Below are 20,937 nucleotides of genomic sequence, written 5' to 3' on the forward strand. Positions count from 1 at the left end.
CGGGACTTGTTAACGTCATATCCAAGAATTTCTCGATGAAACGAGGGTGATTCTGGTGATTACGAATGAACAGAGGCGAATGCTGAATAACTTCGCCTGCAAGCCAACTTCGCCTTCAAGCAAGTTCGCTTGCAAGCAAGTTCGCCAGCCAAGTTCGCCCCTGACAACTTCGCCTGGCATATGTTCGTTTAAGGTTAACTTCGCCAAACCTAACTTCGCTTGATGTTAAGTTCGCTACCAGCAAGTTCGCCTACCTTATCAACTTCACTGAACCATATGTTCGCTGGACTCTAAGTTCGCCGAGTCTTAAGTTCGCCGAACCTTTAGTTCGCTTAAGTTAAGTTCGCTTAACATGCATTTTAAGGTACCGAATCGGGCTAACGAATGAGTAGGTGAATAAAATAGTAACTTAAAATCCTAATAGGAAATGCGTTAAGACAGTTAATGAAAATAAAATTTTTCCAAGCTGACCTGGCAGCTCGACCCCAGCCAGGGGCTCTGCCCCTTGGACCCTGCTAAGGGCTGCCGCCCCTAGACCCCGCTGCCAGGGGCGCTGCCCCCGGACCCCCGTTCGTTGTGGGTAGTAGCTCAGACTAGAAAGATGATATGAGTAGTGATAGTTAATTGATACGTGTACTTATTATACAGTCAGCCGTGCACAACTGAATAAAGGGATTACGATTAACGGTGAACGTAACCGCATTCAGGTGAGTTTCTAGGCCCGTTTATGTGTTATGTTTTCGGGGCTGTGTGCATACTCAATATGTTTGTTAATACGCTTATCCTAAGAGATAAGTGTATGCCTTATGTGAATAATGTGATATGTATGAATGATGGCTTAATGGTACGTGAACGACCTTCGGATATTGCACGTACTGTCAGGTTGTAACGCTATGTATAAGGTAAGTATGATATGTATGCTTATGTGTATGAACGTGATAAAGTTAATAAAAGAAGGAAAGGATGGTTGTATGGTTACAAAAAGGGTACCGAGCCCTAATAATACTCGAGGTATGATGTATGGTTGTATGGTAACGAAGAGGGAATCGAACCCTACTAATATTCGAGAACTAGGGAACCGAACCCTACTAATATTCGAGGAAAGAGGGTACCGAGCCCTAATAATACTCGAGGAAGGAGGGTACCGAGCCCTAATAATACTCGAGGAAGGAGGGTACCAGCCCTAATAATACTCGAGGAAGGAGGGTACCGAGCCCTAATAATACTCGAGAAAGGAGGGTACCGAGCCCTAATAATACTCGAGGAATGTAGGGCGTAATGCTCTTTATATGAAAGCAAGTTAGTACAAAAGAAAGTATGAAAGTATGAAAGTATGAATGAAAGAATATAAGTTTGTGTGTATTGTATAATGTATGATTAACTAGAACTCACTCAGCGTAGCTGACTTTTAGTATGCACGCAGGTGAGTAGGATGAGGCAGCTCGCTTGAGGAGACAAGTGGCGTTGAATAAGAGACTGGCATCGGAAGGCTCAGGGCGTGTTATGTTTTAATTACTTAGTTTTCGAAAGACAAGTTGGTTGTTTAAGACAAGTTTTGAATTGTTATGAAATGTTTTATTAAAGTTTTTATATTCCGCGAATGTTTTTAATTAACTCTGATATTAGAACTGCGTTTATGAGTAAATCCAACACAAAAGTAGGGCTACCGGTAACGGGGCCTTACAACACTATAATCCTGTTGTGTTTCTCTGCATCAACAAGACTAACCAAACTTGTTTTGATGAGTTAGTAAAATATAAACACATATCTTTCATACCTAAAATACATGTTTTAACCCATTCTGATGTCTCATAGCAGGATACATGCCGATAAATATAAATAAAATAATAATAATAATATATAGCTAAGAGTACGACATAATGCACAAATGCATTTAATTATGGTATTTCCGAACCAATAATATATCATATTTAAATAGTCATTGTTAGACATCCTTTAACGTGCTAAAAGGATTAAATTTGTCCATGGTAAAATGTTTCAACATTTTCTAGATGTACTTTGATGGATTTATAAACATATAATTACACATATACTCGAACTATAAGTCAAGCAATAATCAGACCATGTCAAGGTTCAAAAAGAATTTTCTCTTTAAACGCTCATAAGTTTCTCTCGGTGATATGTACATTATCACTGTAAACTGTGATTATAGTGAACTTTTAAAAGTGAAATTTTGATAAAAGTATGACTAATTATATCCAACTTATCTCCCTCTTTATCAAAATATCTCTTGATTTGTGCCAAGTTCAATCCGAATAATTTAGTCCATACGTAATAAGCATAAATCCATGCATTCACCAATCCATCATGGACTTCTTGTCAACTTGACAAATTATACATACACATTCACTTTTCTAGGATTTTTGCTGCATAAACTTGCTCATTAACACATAATTTTGTGTCAAATATCAAAAATCCATTTTGTACAATTTCTTTGTTTATTGAGATATTGTACTCATCATGTACATTCTCTTTTATGTGTATGTTTATTGATGGACAAGAATTTCATCATTAATATGTATCAAGTAACCTTTCAAGTATACAACAACCTTAGGAAACTCTTCAGGAGTTCCATTCATGTTCAACATATTCAATAATCGTAACGTATTCAAATATGACTCTATACACAACAATAATCATTATGTTCTCGAGAACTTACTTTACATAATTTGATAATTCAAATCCTTCATAGATTTTCTTGTAAACTTTCAGTATCAACTTAATAACAATATTTATTAGACGCATATCAATTCTCTCTTTATATTACCAGACTGTTTTGTTATCGGAAAGTCATAAATTCCACCATTGGAGAATGTGTCTCCTCATAATTAATCATGGGTCTTTGCAAAATCCTTATTTCATCAATTTTTCCTTATATCACTTGATGAATTTATAACTCATATACAAGACCCGTTTGTATCTAACACATTTTACAACTTTATTTGTACGGAGTGCTGGTCCAACACTTTCTGCTATTTAGAGAATTAAACTCTGCCCTGTTTGCGTCTTTTCGCTTTGGCCAATCATTTTTCATAGGCATATTTAAAATCTCGATCCTCATCATCATCATTTCAAGCGCTAATTATATATGTATAAGTATAGCGACGTCGACTTTATTTCGATTCCATATATCTTTTAGACATGATACAATATAATTTATTGAGAGCTCTTTGTTTTCAGGTACCTAAGGTTCTTCAAGAACTATCATGTCTAATCTCTTTCAAGAGACCTTTTACTTCACCTTGACTTGACCATCTTCATTACTTGCTCCAATTTTCGAGGATATTTTACCTTTGGAACCGATCGGTCTACCACGCTACACGCGTGCGTTATACTTATTATCAATACGTGTTTGTCTTTTTGGACATTTATTAATTGGAGCATTAGCAGTTCGTATAGGTGTCTTAGTTAGACACTCTCTTTTGGTCAGTGAATCGTCTTGTAGATGATTCGTTAATCCTTATACATGAATTATCCTTTGAACTTTTAGTTCATATAATTTAGTTTGAGGATCAATGATAATTCATTCCAACTAAATTCGCTTTCCAACTGCTTTATTTATCCCACTAATGTTGGGAATGCTGATCCATTGAAGTGAAAACTAATGAGCTATAAACAAATATCACATTAACGGCTCTAAGTATATAATTTATATAAATTCCCAACTTCCATTGTGGCATCATCTTTGTGTCTTGTGGTGGATTAATTTCAGTATATAACACACGTTAGATGAGAAATACTTGGTTACTGACCAAAAACCAATACAATGGGAATGAAGTATCATAACTTGTTGGCTTGATGTGGATTAGCTTTTAAGACATGTAAAATCATATGTACTTAAATACAAACATGAACAATTTCTCTCGTGATAATTGCCTTTGCAACCAATTATATACGTTGAGTAATCATCTTTAACAAAACAATTTATGTAAGAACATAATCTGTTATTAAGTTCAATACTTATTCCAATGATCATTATTAACTTCGGAATCAAGTTCATCATTATAATCGAATGTAAATATACCAATCTATAATAATAAGCTTGCTATCTTATTAGCTAAGCCATAGATTATGCAAACATGAAGTTGCGATCTTGATAACCATTTAGACGATGCATCGATTTTAAAAACACTAAATGGTATCATGTTAGGATATGCTTATCATTTTCTCAATTCCATAACATCTAGGGATTCACACCCTCCTTCATTTGGTAAATAAATGATTTCACTTGAGAGCAATATTACATGTATAATTATTATGAAGAATCTTTTGGTTCCTTACTAAATTTCACATCATCGACTCGGTGTGGTCTAACCGGTCACGCTTCATGATCCATAAACTTCAGGTTTATGATCGTATATGTATCATGCTTCTTTAGTACAAGATTGTAAATATGAGTGAACATTGTATTATCATTTCAAACGATCATGTGATTTCACTTTTGTATTTCCAGATTTTGTTCTCATATATGATCAATCTCTTTGCCACATGTGGTGGTCGATCTCATTTGCATGAAAAACATTATAATTTTGATAGCCGATCTCATTATTAATTAATATAATTATTGTTACAAATTTTCTATTATGTCAATGATCGCAACAATCAGTGCGTATTCACATTCACTTCGGGGAATGATATCAAACCAAGCATTTTTCATGGTTTATTTATAATTTTCTCGGACATAGATACAAAATCACTTCAAATCTTTCATACGTTTTAATGATATGGTACTTCTTGAGCAAATATGAGGTTTGGCAAATGAAAATTTGACTTATCCAGTTTTTCCTCATAATTAATCTTCTCTTCACATAATTAATAATGAGATTACAAAGTATTACACTACAAGTGTCATATCAATGTATACTAATACTCTTTTATAAGAGTAGTGATTAATCAATCACAACTTTTGCTTAGTTGTTCTTTTCAATACAATCTATATAAAAATAACAACGTATATGATAAAATATACTTCAACATTACACTTCACGACGTTATTACATGCCACCATATAAAACAAGTTATAATAAAACTTTATAAACTATTTTTTTTTCTCATATCTTGCAAGCAAATAAATATATTCTATGCATAAATACTTGGTAGTATCTAAAAGACATACAACAAAGATAGATTATACATCATCCTCTATTTTATTATTATCGAAACATGTTTTTTGGAACACAAATAACAAAACTGATATATGATAACAGAAACATGAAATCATAAACCTTGAATCATAAATTATAGTTATACTAGTTTTTGTCCCCCGTATTATTGGGGCTGTTTTACATTACTTGTTTTTAATATTTATATACTTTTTTGAGTTTAATTTTATTTATTCTAAGTAAATTTATAATATACTTATGTTTGATGATAAAAGGGTTTCACAGATAACTAAGATGCTATAACCCGGTTTAAAAGTTATCTAGGTTGGTGAGACCCAAGACCCGCTTATTTTTTTTACTATAAAATTGTTTCTTAATTATAAATAATATCTTTTAAAAAAATCATATAATATTTTTTAGTATATCCTATTTTATAGGATTTTTACATCAATAATTTGGTGAGAATAATTTTTAATTTAATGAGATGTTATAACCCGTTTAAGAAATATCTGGTTTGGTAAGACCCATACCCGTGAATTCGGGTCAAATGCATGAAAAGCTTCCATTTAAAAATCAAGCAAATCTGGTGACTCCAAAAAAAAGGGAGCGACCACATCGCGACACCTAGGATTTTTTTGTTTTCGTTTAAATATATTATAGATTACTACATATGCGTATCTTTTACTGGAATCTTAACTTTTTTTTTCCGTCATAGAATATAGATATTATCAAATAAAAGGACCTCTAATTTTTCTTTAGTTAAACAAAACAAAGAATCTTTCCTAAATCCTTCTTGAACGTGAAACTTTATGGTGTGGTCAATAGAATATGGCGAAGTATATAAAGCAACACATCAAAGAATTATATAACGAAAACACCAATACTCTTACCATTCTTGATTTTATTACTAGCTAACACAAGACAATATCACCAAACCAAAAAATAACTACATCGTTTGATATGAATACAACTTTTAAAAGAGCATAAAATCATTAAATTAATACTTGCATGAAAAGGGTTAAACTCATTTTAAAAGGTTAAATTAAATAATAAATATTATGTTTAGATGAACTCCAAGAATGTAAATCATTTAACCGGCTTTAAAATTCATATGGATTCCATTTCTCCTTATTTGTTATATATCACCGAAAATTTAGTTATTATCCCCACAAACATCGATCATACTAACTTTACATTAGAATATATAAACAAACTACAATTTTATCCAAAATTAGAGAACTATAAGAAGGGAAATAAATCAATCAATTGTTTAGATATATGATCGAGATCGTATGAAATCAATAACTTTCAATAAAATATAACTTGTTCTCTGTTCACGCTAAAGAAAATAAGGTTAAACAAATTAACATATTAATTGGTAATTATAAGCTAGTATTTATCTTAATAAAACTAAATATGAAAGCCAAAGTTTGATCAACAAAGTACTACTTAGTAATATGTGATTTCCAGAATATAGTGTCCCAAGCCATAGAGGTGCGTATGACAAAAGTCGGAATACAAGATGTGAATCGAATATTTTAACTTTATATCATTTTGATTAATTAAAAGTTGACTTATCAGAAATTATAATAACTGTTATATGTGATTTTCATAAACCATATAATATTTTAACCTACTTTTCAATCGTCCTTTAAACTTTATGAAATCATAACCAAACTACTCAATTTGTAAAGTAATGGACAATTCAAAAAAAATTAATTGTTTTTGTTTCCAGTTAGTTTAATAGAAACAAAATATCAGCCTCTTACAAATCGAAGGGGTTCACATATTATTAGTATAAACACAAATTACAAGGGCTAGTCTTGTTACCTGAGTTACGAATGAAGACCATGTTTGGCTGAGACGACTACCTCACCCTTAGGTTTTTGGAAAGCTAATAATTAATTTTCATCTTCTCCTATCTCTGTGGGGTTTTAACCAATGGTAGGAGTCAAAATAAATGAGTTGAGCAACTCGTGCTGATAACGTGTTATGAAATAAGCCTAATAGCTGAACATATGACAAGAGATGTAGGGAGAGAGATGGAAGTTTTCATTGATTAGGTGTGTATTACAAAAAGGTACAATGGGATGTATATATAGGATAGAAAAACTTGAGGAGAAAGCCAATGGTGTTGATAATATTATTATATTTACAACAGTTTTCTTTTTATGACAATTGTTGTATATTAATTTTGTGCTTATTAGTGTGGTGTTGATTTTAATTTTCATACATCTAAGTACTTTTTTTTCTACGACTTGAAACGGAATTTTTTATACTAAGGTTTTGTCTAAGGGGGGGAATTTCTAACATGAAACGACGAACATAAAATTTATGGGTTTGGGTATGCATTAAATGGGTTTGGGTCAATTTCGGGTCGAATCCATGAACCTGCTTAGCCAAGTAGGTCGGGTTCATATAAAAAAACTTGGTAAACCGCTTAGCAAACCCGTGAACCCGCTTAGCTAAGTGGAATCAAGGATTTCCCCACCAAAATTGACAAGAGCAGTGCCTAGCAAACAAACTTGCTAAACTCTATCCTGGTTAAACAACCCAACAGCCAAGCACATACCCAATCATAAGGAGCAACAACAAGATCTCCTTCCTATCATATATTCTTAAAACTTATTCAACAGTCCATTAATACCCAAGCCTCTACTCTCCACAACTAATAAATCATACCTTGGTTCTATCAATATGAAATTGAGATGTTTGAAAACAACGTCCCTGAGTACCTCCCATAACTCACTGAAGCGAATCCGAACCAACCTTTAACTATGCATACTAGTGCCTTGAAACGAGCCTAAACAACCTTATTTTATTAGTTATACATTTTTTTATATCCCTTAAGATTTGGTTTTTCAACTGATCCAAACTGTAAAGGCAAACTAAAACCAAGATCCGCTCTTTGTTTATTTATTCGAAAATCGCACAGCAAAGATTTGTTTGCAAAATCAAACATTATAGCGGACTAATTTAAAAATCATTTAGGTCATACATGTTGTATTAGACTAGACATGTTTTTCTTCTAAAATCTTTTAGACTAGACACTGTCTTTTCTAAAGATAGTTTTAAACCTATAAGATTATATCCAAACATGAAAATGCACAATCGACATAACCAGTCTCAAACAGCTAAACCAACCACGCGAATCTAAACCGTAACTGACTGCCCTTCTTAGGTACTATCGGTCCAAACAATACACATCTGACATCCCTAGTCTATGAAAAGAAATTCCTTTTAAAGGTTTCATATATTTTAGTCAGAACAATAACGTATTTATTTATAATCAAACATTCAAACACATTCATACATTTAACAAACACGAATCAAAAAAGATATTGAACACAACAGCTTCCTTTAATGCCCTATAAATACATGACCGCATAGCGCAGTGGATTAGCGCGTCTGACTTCGGATCAGAAGGTCGTGGGTTCGACTCCCATTGTGGTCGTTTTTTATAATATGTTTATTTTCTACACCCACTGTGGTTGTTTTTTCATATGTTTATTTTGTACCAATTTGTAAACAAAATAATGAGTCAAATATAACGAATAAAGGCTAGCCAAACATTAACATGTTCAAAGAATCATTCTGGACGTGTAATTTTTAACCTATCTTTTACCAACAAATATCTGAACGTCTTAATCTCCACCACTAATTTTGATACCGGCGCGTTCTTGTTAAAAATTTATCAACGTAGGCCATCCACGAAGACCAACACGCTGTTAAGGTTATTGCTTGCAACAATATTTTCTTCGGTGCTTCCACGTGTAAGTTTGGTCTTTCAATGAAAAAACGTTAATGGTTGGGACGTTGCACACTTGACTTATGATAAATCACATTTTATTGGCTAGGTTGCAAGAAACCAGTACATGTTCGGATGACTCCGGAGTTTTCCCCGCATAGGGTCAAGATTGTTATGTTTCTTATTGCCAATTCGACAAAGCTTAGCACTCTTTCCATCTTTTCTCGCCATCCAAAATGTTTACTTTTAATGGCAACCAATTGTTCCACTCAAATATAAACCATTTGTTATCGGGCCTTACTTGCTCGATTAAGACTTAAATTGATTTAACTAATAAAACCGCCATCCTTATTCCCCTTCCAAAACCAATTCATCGTTGGCTTCAGATACAATAGTTGAGGACCGTAAATTTCAAACACAGGTCAACACTTGCAGTTCTTAGCATGATTTCATCAGGTCAAGCTTGTATATAATGGGAAACCACTCGCAAAGTAGTACTTTGAAAGCCCATACATCTAGCCAAAATGTTATTGCATTTCCACAAAGCTTCGAAAAATGATGTCAGATGGATTGTTGTAAATTATCTGTTAGCATTTAGTTGGTCTTCATAGAAAAGACCTTCTCTTATGTGCATTCTGAGTCTTGGTAGACCTTGATTTCTACTAATTGCTTATCAAACTTTTGGTCCTGTAAGTAGTTAGTTCATTTAAGCAGAGTTTTGTAACATCAAATCTAAGAATCAGTTTCCAACATGACGATTACCATTTTACATGGTAAAACACGTAGGTATACGAACAATTTGAATTATGCATTCAATGAATATATAGTATATAAAATAATGGTAAACTTAAGCCCGCAAATAATTTGGGATCTTATGTCTATATTTAAAAAGAAGAAACAGAGACCACACTTGCATGTATATATTAATATTCATGTTTAGCTTAGTTTGTATCCGGTTCAATAGTTTTATTATTTATATTAGAGCATATCGACCGCATAGCGCAGTGGATTAGCGCGTCTGACTTCGGATCAGAAGGTCGTGGGTTCGACTCCCACTGTGGTCGTATTAATTTTTATCTTTGTAATTCATTTCAATTTTCCTCCCTTGTGTTTTTTTTACCTTTTTCCATTTGTAAAAGCAAAGTACATATTTTATTATAACAGCTATTGTGTACTATCCAACTTATTATACATTTACAAGATTCACAAATAAGTTATAATGTTATCTGCATAACAAAGAAAAAGGTCATTTGATTTTTAGTATTTCATTTTATGGTTTTCTAGTTATATTTGATTCAGTTGTAAAGTTAAGAAGGTTGGTTGGGTCGAGCGGATTAAAAGCAGGCTTCTTAGTATGTAACTATATTTTGTGTCATGGCTAGTTATTTGCTAGTTGGGTATGCCAATTATTGAGTTAGGCTGGGATATGAAGCCCGATTCGACACACAACCCCTTTAATAAATGTTAAGAAGCAATTTCATGAGAAACCCATTCCTTGTTTTCACTCCTCTCTACCAACGTCACTCTTTATTACACCATATCATTTCATATATGTCATTTACATACACATATACTGACATTAAACATCTCGTACATATAATAGTGAATGATTGTAGAATGGTTTTTCTCGTTGCTTCATCCTACGGTCATCTTTAGGCTCCTAGAAAGCTATAATTGGTACAATCAAGCAATACTCAATTCAGCTTTCATCGTAGAAACTCATACGAGTTTCAATTTTATGTCCTATTGGTTTATTTTATCAATATCAATGAAAAACTGTCTTGTTGATTGGTTATTATTTTGTAATTTGACAAATCTAGAAGGCTTTTTGCCACGACGTTCTAACATTGAATAGTGGTGTTGAATGTGAATTTTTTTTATTTAGTCTTGACTCATCTCAATCATGACATGTTGAAATCTTTTTTTTTTTTTTATCAAAATATGGGAAATAAACAAATCTGGTTTTAAAGGAATGTATAGACATGTTATCATGCTTAATGGGCTAATGGTATACATTCCAATGACAAAATCATCAACCGAAACTTGAAATATGGACTAAACAAAGGTAATAAATAAAGTTAAGAGGAATCAGCTAGACAACCACCTTTGCCATGTTGTATGAGCGATTTTTATTATAGCCATACAAAGTAACGTTTAGTGTAAGATAAAAAGGGTAAGCAACTAATTATATTTATATCTTCAAAATTTATGAGTGATTTTTATATTTTTTTTAAGTTTTAAGTCAATGAAATAAGACAGAATTACAAATTTTGTCCTTTAAAAAAAGCCAAAAATCGGTTCGTGTCCTTTTCTAAGTTTCCTTGCAGGCGGTGTACTTTAAACTTTTTTTTCCTACAAGTTTTGTCCTTTACGCTAACTTGGTTAGAAAAAGTCAGTTAAATGCCCTCACGTGAGACGCATGTGAGGGCATTTTTGTCTTTTTGCCTACCTGCAACTTCTTCTTCTTCTGTTTCTCCATCTTCTTCTTCCTCTGTTAAATCTTCTTCTCCATCTTCTTAACCATCTACTCCTCCGCCCACTTCCTCCTCTTCCGCCACTGGACCACCACCCTCCGCCCAATCGCCGCCAGCTGCCTCATCTCACTTCTCTCTCTATGTTCTACCACACCATCACCATAACCACAATCCCGTATTTTATCAAACAGTCTTTGCCCACACCACTTGGGCCACTGATAACAATAACCAAAGGCCTTGGATTTGGGGCTAAAGACTCGGAACTGAATGATGAGCCCATGGTGGTTTCCAGTGACCGGTACAGTTCGGTCCGTTCGGCGGATTCCGGCAACGGAATTGGGGCGGCGGGTCGGCGATTGTCGGACATGCTGGAAATTGATTTTAGGGTTTGAAAATTGGGGGTTTTGAAATTGGGTGCGAATTGGGTGAAGACGAGTAAAGGGTTAGTGGATTTTGTGGTGAAGAATAATGGGTTGAGCTTGGAATACGGGATTGTGGTGCACAAGCGTCGAATTAGCATCGGATTTAAACTGGGTTTTGGTGATGGTGATGGTGATGAGCAACAACTCATACCACCATGACTAGAAGCTGCCGGAAAAACGAGAAGATGGTGGTGGTGGTAATTGTTAGATCCGGTTCGTTTCTGATTTAGATCCGGTTTAGGGGGTAATTGTTACAGGTGAATTGGATGGTAGTTAGACGGATTCTAGGCGGCTGTGATGTTCAGAGGGTGGTTGGCGGTAACATAGAAGAAAGATCCTGGTAGTGGCCGGAATTTGAGGAGGTGGTGGTGGTAGTGGTGATGATGGAGCTTAGATGATGTTTAAGGTTTACAAGGGAGAAATAAAGAAGAAGAAGATGGTGAGTGAGATGTGGTGAGTGACGGTGATGGCTGAAGAAGAAAGGGGTAGATGGTTAAGAAGATGGAGAAGAAGAGTGGGAGGTATGGTGATGAAGAAGAAGAAGCAGCAGCAGTGAAAATGAAGAAGAAAGAAGTAGTTGCAGGTAGGCAAAAAGACTAATATGCCCTCACATGCACCTCACGTGAGGGCATTTAACTGAGTTTTTCTAACCCAGTTAGCGTAAAGGACATAACGTGTAGAAAAAAAAAGTTTAAAGTACACCGCCTGCAAGGAAACTTAGAAAAGGACACGAACCGTAATTTGGCTTTTTTTAAAGGACAAAATTTGTAATTCTGTCATGAAATAATTAATAATAAGAAATTAGTTCACAACTTTGTTACGTGAGTTACTCAAGACAAAACTTGTGTATAATACGAATAAGTTAATCGGTTAATTTTTAAAAAATCTATATCTGTATGAATATCGTATATACCTAGACTAGAGGTGTATAAACTTGTAAAATGTCCCAACTTAACGTCATCGTATAATAGAAAACCGGTTTGGTCCAAACCATTCGGGTAATAAACAACTTAATGCCACACATGGCACAATCAAAGGCACCAAACATTGTCCCAATCTACGAGTGAAGATACAAAGCATTAAAACATAGAGAAAAATTAAAAACAAGAGTGTGTGTGTAAAATATGGCCTTGCTTTACAGCCCGCAGCATCTTTATATATAATTTGTTTTTGGAATACCACATTCAGGGCCGGCCATGAGGGAGGGCTCAAGTCCCAGGCTCATCCCTCAAAGAGGCCCATGGTTTTCTTAAAAAAGTTTTTACATGTATATAACTTTGGGTCGTAAAGTTCGTTTATAGATTACGTAAGACGAGAAACAACAAATTTTGAGTTTCTGGAATTTTTTTCGACGAGGACGAGAACTGTAAGGCGACAGGTGTGGTTCCTGAGAAATGAAGAAGTTGACCTTAAACTAAAATACCACTTTTATTTTATTATTTTATATGATTTTTAGTTTAATGGGTGGGAATTACGCACCATCGTTTTATCATATTAATTCTGAAAGAGAAACTATGTTATTTATTTATTTTTCCTTTTTGGTTGGCAAAATTTAGCAAGGCTTCTTTTTAAATTTTATTTTCTTTCTCTGCCATTCAAAATTATTTCTTTAACCCCTTATATGTATTTATTTACCCTTTAAATACCGACTAAAGTAATATTATACGAAGGCGACAAGTATTCTCACATTGAATACACCTACTGGCTAAAAGTAAAGTTTTGTTCGGACCTCTTAGATAAAATTTCTTGGTTTCACCACCGAAACAAAGAACGAGTGTTGAAGAAATGATAAGAGATTACCCTATCTGCTCCTTACTAGTACCAAAGTATAGGATAATATAATCTCCGAACACCAATCATATACCTTTAAAAACTGAATTACAGAAACTTATTTATCGGATTTACTACCCCAAAAAAGAAAGGAAAGAAAATTAATGTTTATTAAATTTTAGAATTAACATTTTACTAAGTTATTGATGTTTATTGACTATATATAGTTCAATAAAAAACATAAAAATAAAAACAATAGAAAGAAAAAGTTAAGAAAGGAACAAATTGTTTAAGAATTGTAGCTAGATCAATTTGCTAAAAAAACTATTGTTTTGTGTATTATTATTATTATTATTATTATTATTATTATTATCAATCAATCAATCATACCCAGTTAAGTCCCACCAACAGTAAAGCTATAAGTAGGGTTTGGGGAGGGTGGGATGTAGGCACACCGTACCTCTATCCAAAAGGATAAAGAGGTGACTTCTAGAGAGGCCCTCAGCTCTAAAATACATATGTATGAGACAATATAAAGTAAATGAAATAGTAAAACAAATAATAATAATAATATTAATAAAAACAATAATGGTAATAATAAAATAATAATAATAATACTATATGATGTGTGATCAAAATAAGGTAAATAGAAGCCATAAGGTGCTCCTTTGTCCCTAATAATCTTTAATTTTAATCCTACTTTTCCAAGAATTCCTATCTCCAACCATGTCCTTAGAGAGATTCGGGTCTATTAAATCACTCATAATTATTATTATTATTATTGTTATTATTATTATTATTATTATTATTATTATTGTTTAAATTATGTAAGAGTTTGATTTTATATTTTAAGGCCTTTTGTTTTTCATGTCCCAGGCCTTAAGGTTTTTTAGTATTCTCGAAAACGTCCCTGACCACATCCCTATTTGCAATAAACTTTGGACCCACATCATCTAACCTTTAAAGTTTTGTAGCCTTTCCCCAAAAATACACAATTTAAGCTGTTGGTTCAAGCTTCCCCTAGTTTACATGTGAATAAACTAGGCACCCAAAGTCTTATTATGTCCAAAATGTTGTAACTCCATGGGTAGTTTCATATGCCTAGGTCATGTAGGTGACTCATTTATCAAGCCAAGCATCATGCATAAGGTGGCAAACCCAACCCAAATGGATTGTTTTGGGTCAAGATAGATAAACTTTAAAAGTAAAATGGGTTAGTTAGGATCATAAAAATTATTCAAGTGAGTCAGGATGGATTGGAAATATACAAGTGAGTTTCATTTATAAGTTAAAATGGGTCAAAACAAAATATCCAAGTCATCCAAAATTTATCTAATTCAAAATACTCAAACTATCACGTGCGAAACAAAACTCATCTGAAACCCAAAAAACGATCAAAACGAAACAAAAAAGTGAAATGCAACCGAAAAGCTAACCAAAACTAAACAAAAACATCGAATCGACCAAACCGAAACAAAACTGAATCGAAATAGAAAAACGACCAAAACGAAACAAAAAAAAACGAAATGAAACCGAAAAGTTGACCAAAACGAAACAAAAAAAGCGAAATGTAACTGAAAAGTGGTGGACCAAAACAAAACAAAAACACCAAACCGACCAGAACGAAACAAAAACACCGAATCGACCGAACAAAACAAAAAAACCAAAACGAAACTGAACCGAAATAGAAAAACGACCAAAGCGAAATGCAACTGAAACCTGACCAAAACAAAACAAAACACTGAACCGACCAAAGCGAAACAAAAAAACCAAATTGAAACTGAAAAACTGACCAAAAGGAAACATAAAAAAAACTAAATGCAATTTAAAAACCGAACCAAAACGAATCAAAAACACCGAACTGACCATACGAAACAAAAAACTGAAACCAAACTAAACCGAAATAGAAAAGCGACCAAAAGGATACAAAAAAACCGATATGAAACCGAAAAACTGACCAAAACGAAACAAAAAAAAACGAAATGCAATCAAAAAGCTTATCAAAACGAAACAAAAAAATTGAAACATAGCCGACCAAAATAAAACAAATGTTACGAAACGAAACGAAATGAAACCGAAAAAACTGACTGAAACAAAACAACATTGAAACCCAAAAAACCGAGAAATCGAAACCGAAATCATTGAAACCGAGCAAATGCCGAAACCGACCGAAATGAAAAAAAAAACAAAACCGAACCGAAAAAAACACCCGAAAAACTCGAACCTGAACCGGTACAAAAAGTTTTTTTTTTTTTTTTTTTTTTTTATGTATGAACGAGGATGATGGGGGAAACATTTTAGTTACTTTACATTTTGCGTTTTTTATTTATATTTTGAGTTATTATTTTTTTAATAGTTTTTTTTATTTTTGAGGGGTTTTTAAAACCCTTTGTATGTCAACCTTCACTTGGGTCAAAATGTGTTAGTTTTACCCATCTTGACCCATATCCATCCTAACCCTCTATTTTAAAAATCCATCCTGACCCTATATCCATCCTGACCCATACCCATCCTGACTCATCACCCAAATCCAACCTAACCCACTGCCATTACCACGTCTAATCATGTACAAGTTATTGGATGATAAAAGTCGTTGGTTTATTATTAGGGTCATGTCAGTTATTATTTTTTAAAGTGGATTGATTGATAATTATTTAAGCCCAAACAAAGGGGTCATGTGTAGGTGAGGCCGTAACTACATCTAGGGGTGTTTGGGATTTCTTATTTTCATTAACTTATAACTTATAAACTTTTTGAAAAGTTAATAAGGTGTATAAGTTGTTTGGCTAACCATAAGGCCTTATGGATTTTAACTTATGGTGAAGGCAAAATAAAGGGGTTTTGAAAAGTTAGGAATTTCTAACTTATTAACTTAATGAGTTTGATTTACCTATTATACCCCTCAAAACCCATTACACTCATTTTAAAAAAAAGTGTCCATTTTTGTCATTTTGATTTTCCCCAATGCATAAGCTAATCCAAACATTTTTTTAGAAACTACTTTTCAAAAATTAATAAATTTATAAGTCCTTTTAACAAAAAGTCTTTTTATACTTAAATAAGCAATCCCAAACACACCCTTAGTCTACATCCCCAAATTACACATAACATAACATAACAATCATCTTAGTAAGTAAGGGTGTGTTTAAGATTCCTTATTTTTGTTGAAAAGACCTTTTTGTAATAAGTTGAAAAGAACTTATGACTTTCTAAGAAGGAGTTTCCAAAAAAGTGTTTGAATTAACTTTAAAGCCAATAAATTAATAAGTTGTTTTTTAAAAAGTGTTTGGTTTAGCTTATTATGTAAGGGTGTAATGGTTAAAGAGAGATGTGTGGAATGAAAGGGTGGAATGAAAATTCCAAACTTATAAGTTGATAAGTTACCAAATCTCAACTTATTGAAAACCTCTTTTTTAGCCTTGTTGATAAGGAGAAAAGTAAAAGTCCTGATGTGTTTCCAAATTACAATTAATAATAATAATAATAATAATAATAATAATAAACCCGAAGAATAGAGGAGGGGTGAAATTAAAATTGAAGTAGAATGGGTAAATCAAAAAACCCTTTCTCCTTTACCACCACCAGGCGTCGGAAGACTCAATCTCCGAACAACGAGGTCGGAGAAACCGAAGGTGAAGAAGAAGGCTGTGGATGCGGTTCGACCGGTGTGGTGAGTCGGAGCTGTGACAAGAACACCATTATCAAACGGGCTGGGATTTGAGGATTCTTGGCCCGGTTTTCTCCAACTCCTCAAATATTCTTGGTAGGTATTTTCATTTTCTTTGTTTTCTAGGGTTTTCTTTTTACTCAAATCGTTGCAGCTAGGGAAAAGGCAATGGTAGTTAATCTGGAACATATAAAGGCCATAGTCACAGCAGAAGAAGGTATATGCTGTCATTAACATCTTTTGATTTATGATTTATGAATATGTTAGGGGTGTTCACCGGTGGTCGGCTTTGGCCTCAGGCTTAACCATAATCCATAATTCGGTTTTACGAATACATAAAACCAAACTGCCCGTTTATGTTTCATTCACGCCTCTAGTTTCTGTCTTTTGCACTTTTGTTGTTTTTTTCTTATGTCATAATAAGGTGTTGGCATGTTTTTATTTAATTTTATGTCCTATTATTATGTAGGTGATGAATAACAATAACACAATAATTGTGGTTTTAGGTGAGGGATGAACTTGAACATCTTCTTGATGACGATGAAGATATGACGCAGTTGTACTTAACACGAAAGTGGTTACAGAACCAACAACTTGAGGGGTTGTCGGGAGGTGTTAGCTTTAACAATGGGGCCCACCATTTTAGACGGCTTAGTTCTGTCAAGAGTGGAAGTATGGTGACAAGTGTTAATCTGTATGATGACGATGTTGAGGATCTTGAGATGTTGCTCGAGGCCTATTTTATGCAGCTTGATGGAACCCGTAACAAAATCTTATCTGTGAGTAAATTATATAAATGCACACATTTTCTATATTATTAAGTAGAGTAGCAATTTTGACTCATTGTCTTGTGAATGGATCGATGACTCCATTTACATTATCTTTAACGGGTTGTATAAAATTGTGAAAAGAAAACTGGTCAAACGAGTTAAAATGGTCTCTAAAGTTTTGTTTTTATTGCATATTAAACCTTTCAAATCTTTTTATGCAGAAAAAATGATAGTATGATTGAAATAAAACCTTTTAAAAAACTTTGATGCATAAACCTTATAAATCTTTTTGTTCAGAAAAAAAATGATATTTTTATTGAAATAAATATTTTAAAAGACTTTAATGCATTAATCTTTTTATACAAAAACTGATATTTTGATTGAAATAAACCTCTTGAAAGATTTAAATGCATAAACCTTTAAATCTTTTTATTCAAAAAATTAATATTTTGTTGAAATTAACCTTATAAAAAACTTTAATGCATAAACCTTTAAATCCTTTTATCCTAAAAAATGATATGTTTATTGGAATAAACCTTTTAAAAAACTTTAATGCATAAACCTTTCAAAACACTTTAATGCTTAAACCTTTAATTATTTTTAATTGAAAAAGCTAATATTTGTATTGAAATACATGTACTAAAGAACTTAAATACATAATCATTTTTACCCCCCCCCCCCCTCGTTAATTTTTATTAATATAGACTTTATAAGAAATTTTAATGCATAAACCTTATATATATTTTTATTTAAAAATGATATTTTTATTGAGATAAACCTTCTAAAAAACTTTAATGCAGAAACCTTTATGTTAAAAAATGGTATTTTTATTGAAATGCATAGTTTAACATACAAATTAAAAGATGTAGACACACAAGTGTTTTGGTCAATAACCTAACCCGTTTGGACTTATTCTTTTTGACCCAACATTGGTTTGACCCACTATGCAATGATCCGACCTGTCTGTGTTGTTTCTATTAAAGGAATCATATGATTTTGTTTATTATTTTTGTAAAATGCAGGTTCGTGAGTACATTGATGACACAGAGGATTATGTGAATATCCAGCTGGACAACCAACGTAATGAGCTTATACAACTGCAGTTGACTTTAACGATCGCGTCATTTGCTATAGCCTTTGAGACCCTAGTGGCTGGATTATTTGGAATGAATATCCCGTGTGATTTATATTACGTAGAAGGAATATTTGAGCCGTTTGTTGGAGCCATTACAGTCGCGTCTATCATGCTTTTTATGGTTATTCTCGGATACACTAGATGGAAGAAGCTGCTCGGTTCATAAAAATAAAAAATCAAGCCCTCTCGAAATTAAATAATGATCTTGAATTTTTGGGAAGATATTTGGGTTTGAATTTTTGTATGTTGATTCATAACTTATTATCATGATGTGGTGTTCCTTTTGATTGATTGATGATAATGATAATGATAATGATAATGATAATGCTTATTCCATCCAACTGTGTTTTAAAATGCTGCATTCTGTTTTAGGATTTTGGTTATATGGTTTTGTAAACTGTTTTTTCAGTTTGAATGTGTGGATTTGAGATGTTAATTTACTTTTTCTTTAAAAGATTTGAGATTACCTTAACTTATTCACACACACACACACACAAAATGATTGTATTCCGATAGAGAACATTACAAATTTTCATTTCAAGAAAGTGATATACTAAGTCTTACAATGAGCATGACAATCCTATTGTTTCGTATAGAGAGAAACCCATGATTAGTTTTAACCACCATCAGCTAGCCAAATGTGAAGTTAAGATTATTATTTGTGAAATAGGTTGTAGTTGAATTATTTAGACTTGTAACGTTTCTTATCAAACAAACCAAAGTGGCAAAGTTTGTGTTAGGTTAATGGCTCGCACTAGTTGTCATCATCTTCATGGTTTCATCAAATTCAAAGGTAACTTCTCATTAGCTTCTTAGACAGACTTGTTTTAGAAGATGGAATCCTTGAGGCGGAGAGACTGTTCAAAAAGATCATCAGGCATAAATAAACTCTGTGAGCCCACTGTAGTTACCTACTCCACAATGATTAAAGGGCTTTGCAAGTTTGGGAATAATGATATCGCCATTGGCTTGCTTAGGCTCATGGACGAAAGAGGTTGTAAGCCCGACGTTGTTGTATACACTACCATCATTGATAGTCTGTGCAAGGACAAAATGATAGATGATGCTTTCAAGCTTTTCAACCAAATGGTGTTTGGAAAAAACATTTCACCAAATGTCATCACATACACCTCTCTGATTTGAAAACCTTTAGTATATTAGTTGATGCGTTTTGCAAGGAAGGTAAAGTGGATGTAGCGCAGGCTGTTATAGACGTCATGGTTGAGAGAGGCGAGGTTCCTAACATAGTCACATACAATGCGCTTCTTGATGGTTACTGTTTGCGAGGTGAAATGAGCAAAGCCAAGGCAGCTTAAGAACCAACATTACGATGATGTAGAGATGCTTTTACAGGAAATGGATAGAAGAAGGTACACCCTTAATGCTTCAACGCTAATAGATAGAATCACAGCTGGTTCAATACCTAGAAGTATGCTTAAGTTGATAGGTAGGCTTGTGCCAAAATACTTATTGGTCACTCCACCCTAGATAACAGTCTATGAGTTTTTTTCATGGATAGTAGCAGTTGCTTTTTATTTATTTATTTGTAGTTTCCTTCTAAAGACATGACGTTTTATTGTAAAAAGTGGATACCATAGCTTTAATCACGAGCTGTTCTTTTGTAAAATCAGCCCAGGTTCAAACTATTTTGGTGTATGATTGTAGCATTGCTTTTGTAGTGTTCTTCCTGTCTAGCCGTTGGGGGTAATCACATCAGTTGACCAAGAAGCTGGTCTTGTTAATATCTTTATAAACTTTCACATTTCACTTCTGTTGTGAATCACCACGATATTCTTCCTGCGTAGCAGGTAATTATTGAAAGGTATGC

General features: G+C 33.3%; 2 non-coding genes and 1 pseudogene across 3 annotated transcripts; all 3 read left to right on the forward strand.

The window, feature by feature from the left end:
• The first annotated feature begins 8,503 nt into the window (after positions 1-8,503).
• Positions 8,504-8,577, forward strand: TRNAR-UCG (transfer RNA arginine (anticodon UCG)). Its single transcript has one exon. It is a non-coding gene; the product is annotated as a tRNA-Arg (tRNA).
• A 1,284-nt stretch (positions 8,578-9,861) lies between these two features.
• TRNAR-UCG (transfer RNA arginine (anticodon UCG)) lies at positions 9,862-9,935 on the forward strand. Its single transcript has one exon. It is a non-coding gene; the product is annotated as a tRNA-Arg (tRNA).
• Positions 9,936-12,268: 2,333 nt separating this feature from the next.
• Positions 12,269-19,487, forward strand: LOC143614294 (magnesium transporter MRS2-4-like; annotated as a pseudogene). The gene is made up of 6 exons (XR_013150269.1): positions 12,269-12,288; positions 17,176-17,300; positions 17,359-17,421; positions 17,472-17,503; positions 17,711-17,983; positions 18,997-19,487. The product of XR_013150269.1 is annotated as a magnesium transporter MRS2-4-like (transcript).
• The last annotated feature ends 1,450 nt before the right edge of the window (positions 19,488-20,937 follow it).

This window comes from Bidens hawaiensis, unplaced genomic scaffold (assembly GCF_021521415.1).
Source record: "Bidens hawaiensis isolate Kalapana, Puna unplaced genomic scaffold, B.hawaiensis_p1.1 tig00039554_1, whole genome shotgun sequence".
Classification (NCBI taxonomy): domain Eukaryota; kingdom Viridiplantae; phylum Streptophyta; class Magnoliopsida; order Asterales; family Asteraceae; genus Bidens; species Bidens hawaiensis.